Here is a 6,649-nt window from a genome sequence, read left to right on the forward strand (position 1 = left end):
ATTATTATTATTATAACTATAATAATAATAATAATAATTATAAATAATAAACTAAACTGAAAGGAATGATCGTCTGCAGAAGAAATGGCATGTCTGCCTGTAGAGGTACTTTCGAGTTAAATAAATTTTAATTTTAAATTTCATACCAGCTTTTACATTTGATATGGTGCCAAAAAATGAATTTTTTTTTTCTCTCTAGCATTTGTAAATAAATATGTGTCAGTTAGTTAGAATTGCGTTGGTGTACAGTTTACATGCACACAAACACACACATAAATGCATATATACATACACACATAAATACATATAAATAAATACATGAATATACGTACGTACGTACATACATACATACGTACGTACGTACATACATGCGTACGTACACATGTATACAATACATAATAAGGTATAAGCAAATTTGTATGTTGTTTTTTGTGTTTTGCATTTTGTTTTACACTGAATGCTTCACGTAAAGTTAATGCCACTTAGCAATGAGTGTCCAATTGTTTTGTTTATGTTCCGTCCTGCATGCATTCATTTGATAAACGAATGTATAAATTGTTAAGCACTTTATAAGCAATTTAATAAAAAAGTTGATATATTCGATTAATTCGTTTTATTGAAAAAATTTGTAAAGTATGGAATACACATTCAACGACGACAAAATACAACTACAACAAAACGCAACAACCAACAAAAACAACAAAAACCACCACCAAGAGACATCTATCTAGTCTGGCTGCCCATCTAAATATCAATATTATTATGATTTATATGTGCGGTTCATGATATATACAACTTTTTGTAACAACAACAGCTACTAATACTACTACTACTACTACTACAACTGCTGCTGCTACTACTACTACTACTACAACTACTACAACTACCACTACCAGCTGACAACAATAGGAATTGTTGAAAACATCAACAAAAATAACAGCTTCATCACACCAACAACAACAACCAATTCGAAGCAAAGACATCAACAACAAACAACAACAACAACAACAAAATGTCAGCCTCAAAAACAGCAAAAAACAATAATACAACAATAATACAACAACAACAACCACAACAACAACAACTCTAATAAAGTTCGTTTAAAACAAACATTCACAGAATATGATTATCCGAAACAACTTTTTTAAAGGAAACAAACCAGAAAAGCAATAAACTGCGTGTTAATTAACGCCGGCAGAATAACAATCTTCTTCAAAAATTCATTCATCATTCATCCTTCTTTCACTCTTTTTCATTTATCCATTTATTCACTTTCTCATTCATTTATTCCTCGTTCATTCGTTCATTCATTCCTTCACTTGTTCATACATTCGCTTCTTCATTCATTAATTTTTCTCTCATTTCATTCATTCATTAACCCATTCATCCACCACTCATTTTTTTAATCATTCAATCACTCATCCATCCGTCCGTCCGTCCATTCATTCATGCTACCAATGCATTTAGAACTATTTTATTGAAAAAAGTTTGTCCAAAACAACGAAACGGACTCGTCAACAACACCAAAACGTCATCATTACTCTCAGCGTTAGCGTTAATAACAGTAACAACAACAACAACAACAACAACCAAAGGTCTGGTGCATGTTGTAATAAAAATGGTTAGTTCTTTATACCTTTTCTGATGTTTCTTTTTTTTTAATGAGAAATCCATTTTATATTTGCTTTTCTTCTATTGGAATATTTAAATTCACAAATTGTGTTATCATTTGGTTTTTTTTACACAAAAATGTGTCTATCTAAACGTTATTTTCTCTTTCTTTCTCTCCTTTCTCCCTTTCTCTCTTTTCTCCCTTTCTCTCTCTTTCTCTTTCTCTCTCTCTATATATAACAGTATATAACAGAGTATTGATATTGAAAATGAATTAATAAGCTAACATGAAAAGAAAACAACACAGACATACAAACAAACCAACAAAACACACACACACACACGCACGTACAAACACACACACACATATCATTGTAAAGTGCACACAGATATTTTAATAGCGCATAAATAACTTTGGTCACTGGAAAGATAAATAAACGTCTGTCTGTTTGTTTGTTTGTGTGTATCTGTGTGCGTGTGTATTCGTTTGTGGGTGTGTGTATGTGTAAGTGTTTGTCTGTGCGTGTATGTGATGGTTAAATAGTCCAACAAATTCACGGTAAGGATATAACAATAACATTAATAATAGTAACAACAACAACCACAATGTTAATGATAATAGTATTGACATCGATAATAATAAAGTAATAATAATAAACAAACAAAATGATAAACAGAATAATAATAGTGTAAGGTAAAATTAGTTAATAATATTCACATCTTGTAAGTTGCTTGCACTGGTTTTCAAAATATGCTTACATATATGTGTGTATGTGTGTGTGTGTGTGTGTGTGTGTGTGTGTGTGTGTATGAATGTGTATGTAATGTATGTGTGTGTGGGAATATATATATATATAAAATTTGATTGCTTTTGTTTTGTTTTTTGTTTATATATGTATATATATATATGTATATATATATATATATATATGTTTGCGAATAAGTGTACGTGCCTGTGTGTGATTGTATATGTTTATTGAACTAATGTAATATTGAATTCGATAATTCAGTCATACACCATCTATGTTTTCACCATCTTCATCATCATCATCGTCGTCGTCGTCATCATCATCATTGTTTGTTGATTCATTTCTCAATAATCTGTACGAGTAACATGAAACTGTATGTAACAATAATATTAAAAATAAAATTAATCCATGTTTATTTGTTTTTGTGTTTTGTTCTTTTTTCACACATATTTTCCCAAAAGTTATGTGTGTTTGTGTGTCTGTAAGTGTGATTGTGTGCGTGGGCGAGTATGTGTATTTGTGCGTGTGTGGGCGTGCGTGTGTATGTATGTGTGCGTGTGTGTGTTTGTGTGTATGTGTGCGTAAGTACAAATCTACGGCCAAAAAGTTGTTGATGGATTGACTGTTTGGCAGATAACTGACAGTTGCAGAACAACTAGGATGCATTAACAGCAGCAGCAACAACAACAACGATACAATACAAACATTAACATAACAACAACAAACGCCAACACAACAACAGAAAACGAAAAACTAAAAGTCCTATCCGGATAAATTCCATTTTTTTGTGGCTTTTCAACGCTGGTTGTCGAGTTTTGAAAGATTATTTAATTGAGTGAGATGTTTATCGTTGCACGTTTCATTCGTACTTCGCACTTTTGACGTGTGTGATTCTTTGTTGTGTGGTTGTTTTCAAAAAAAGTTTAATCAATCAGTCAATCAATCGATTGATTGATTGATTGAAAGGTTGACTAAATAAAAATTTGATTAATTTATGGAATGACTAATTGATTGATTGATTGATTAAAACGTAGTTTGAATGAAAAATAGATTGTTTAGAAGAAAGGATTGAATGATCAAATTGATTGATGAATTAATTGCAAAACTATTTGATCGATTGACTAATTAATTGATTGACCAATTTATTAATTGATTGATTGGCAATTAAGTGATTAATTGGTTGACATGTTGTCGTTAATTTTGGCGTCATCTTGACCAGACAGTGTCCAGTTTGACCCGGAGGTCATCAACGTTCCAACTCTTTGTTTGTCAAGTTCTTTGGCCAATGTCACTTTTTATCATAATTTTTATCAAAATTTGACGCACGGATATTTCCAATATCACGATATATATCAATACAACTTCATGACATTTGTGTTTGAGTAATGAGGTCAACTTTCTTTCGGATATTTATTTGCCTGTTAGCAGTTTTGTATGTATGCATGTGTACGTATTGTACGTGTATGTATATATGTATGTGTGCGTGTGTGTATGTGTGCGTACGTGTTTTATATGTTTGCTGCATTTATTTTCTGACTTTCATTTCTAAATTCTTCTACAGATTTTACACATAGCGTGTGCATACAGAATCAGTATACAAATAGACATTTACGTTTTGAATTCACAATGTTTTTGTGCAGGCACACACCTTTACACACAAACAGATACACACGCACACACACACACACACAAACACAAACACCTCACACACACACACACACACACACACACACACACACACACACATACATACATACGAAATATGTCTGAATGATTTGTTTGTGTTTGAGTTTGAGAATGAATGACTTTGTTGTTTTGTGGTGTGTTGTGGTGTGTCGAAGCGAGCCGACGGAGTTTATAAATCAATTTTCTGGCATTGCAGATATTAACTAAATGTTTTTTTACCCGTGATCTTTATGTGTCTGCCTGTGCATGCTCTTTTGTTGTTATTGTTGTGTTGTTATTTCTGTTGTTGTTGTTGTTGTAGTAGTATTTGTTGTTGTTAACGCTGCTTCTACTGTTGTTGTTTGGTTAAGGTTTTTTATTGTTTTTTTTTCTTCAATGTTTTGCTGTTGTTTTGTTATTATTTTTTGTTTTCGTTGTTGTTTTATTTTTTTTACGATTCCAACGAGTCTATAAGTTTTTTTTGTGATGTTATTCAAAGGAAATTTATTCTTGGTGTTGTTTCTTTAACATTTACATTTGATTTAATATACATGTTGGTGTTTATCTGCTAAAAATACACTACTTGAAAAAAATTTCGAATTACTGTTGTCATTTGTCGTTTTTGATGTGTGTTGTTGCCGCTGTTGTTGTTGTTGTGGTTGTTGCTGTTGTGGTTGTGGTTGTTCATTTGTTTACCATCTTCACTGATGTGGTTAACGTCTTTTTATTATTATTTTTGAATGTCTGAAAGTGTCAGATTGAACGAAAAAATCAAAACATCTTTTTAAGAAAACTAAACCAAATCCTTCCATCCATCTAGTGCAGTTTGATGTTTTTCGTTCTTTCTGTTTTTGTCCTCTTCTTTTTACTCACTCTCTCTTTCTTTTCATCTCTCTTTTTTACCCTCCTTGACTCTCTCACATTTCAATAGTTTTTTATTTAATCGCTTCCATCATCAATTTTATATTTTTTCTTGTTTTTTTACATCAATTTTTCAACTCTTCTCTCTCTTTTTTCTTTACTTTTACTTTTCGTGTCTGTCTGTCCGTCTGTCTCTGTCTCTCAGTCTCTATCTACCTGTCTGTTTTTCCGACTCGGTCTACCTGTCTTTCTCTGTGTGTTTCTTTCTTTTTGTTTTATTTCTTTTCTTTTTTCTCCTGTTATCAAAGAGTTAGAGCTAATTGCTGAAGATTTTTTTATCGTTTCCTTAAAAATAGCTTTGAGGGGAGGCAGGCAAATAAACACTATAAATAATAATAATAATAATAATAATAATAATAATAATAATAATTATAATAATTATAATAATCATAATAATAATCAAAATAATAATAATAATCTTAATAATGATGATGATTATCATTACTACTAATATTGCTGTTGCTGCTACAGCTGTTACTTCTACTACCACTACTATTAATAAATAATAATAATTTAATAATAATAATAATAGTATGGTGATAATAGATACTTTAATATAATATTTACATAACGCTAAAATAGGATCGCTTTTTGCTGGTTTGTTAATATTTCACTCTTTGTCATACTTATTATTGCTATTTAATATTATTTTATTATTATTATTTTATTCATTATCATTATTATTATTTAATATTTTTATTTCTTTTATTCCACGGTAATAGGGTTTTATAAATGGCTTTAATGTCTTCTCTTAACGTTAACTTTTTTCCCTTTAGTATTTAACGTTGATGTAATTGTTCCTTTATTGTGTCTGCTATCACATTTATTGCTATTGTTGTTATTATTGTTATAGTTATTATTATTATTATTATTATTATTATTATTATTATTGTTATCATTATTATTATTATTGTTATTTTATGCTATTGTTGTTGTTATTATTATTACTATTTTATTATTATTATTGTTATTGTTGTGATTATTATTAGCAGAATTTAATAAGCATTCAAAAAATTCTTTCCATACCTGCATTTCAATTTAATCTCGGTAGTAGTAGTTGTAGTAGTAGTAGAACTAGTAGCAGTAGTAGCAGTAGTAGCAGCAGTAGTAGTAGCAGCAGTAGAGAGAATGAGAAACAATACCATACAATAGAGAGTTTTAGTAATAGTAATAAAACATTAGTAGAAGCAGCAGCAGTAGTAGTTGTAGCAGTACTTGTGGTTGCAGCTGCAATAGTAGAAGTAGTAGCTGTTGTTGTAGTTATAGTAGGAGTAGTAATAGGAACAACGACACATTTACTCGTAGTAGCGGTGTTCATAGTATTGTAGTTGGTAGAAGGAAATATAGTAAAAATAAATTGTGATTAATGTAACAGAAAAATATGTATTATTACTACTTCTTCTGTTAACAACAGTAAAAAATTTTAACTTTGCATAAATTTAACAAAAATTTTGGTTCTATCTGTAGAATAATATTTTATCCATTGCTTAAGGTTTGTTTGTTTATATCTGGCACGATTACACACACACACACACACACACACACACACACACACACACACACACACATCAACATTAATGTTAGTATTAATGAAAGCGGAATATACGCCATTCATTCATCCGTCATAATGTGCAATTTCATATTGTTTAAAAAAGTTTTTCTGTATCTATTTTTAGCCACCCATAAAACATAGAAGGAATCAT

Source organism: Helobdella robusta (genome assembly GCF_000326865.2).
Source record: "Helobdella robusta unplaced genomic scaffold HELROscaffold_13, whole genome shotgun sequence".
NCBI classification, from domain to species: Eukaryota; Metazoa; Annelida; class Clitellata; order Rhynchobdellida; family Glossiphoniidae; genus Helobdella; species Helobdella robusta.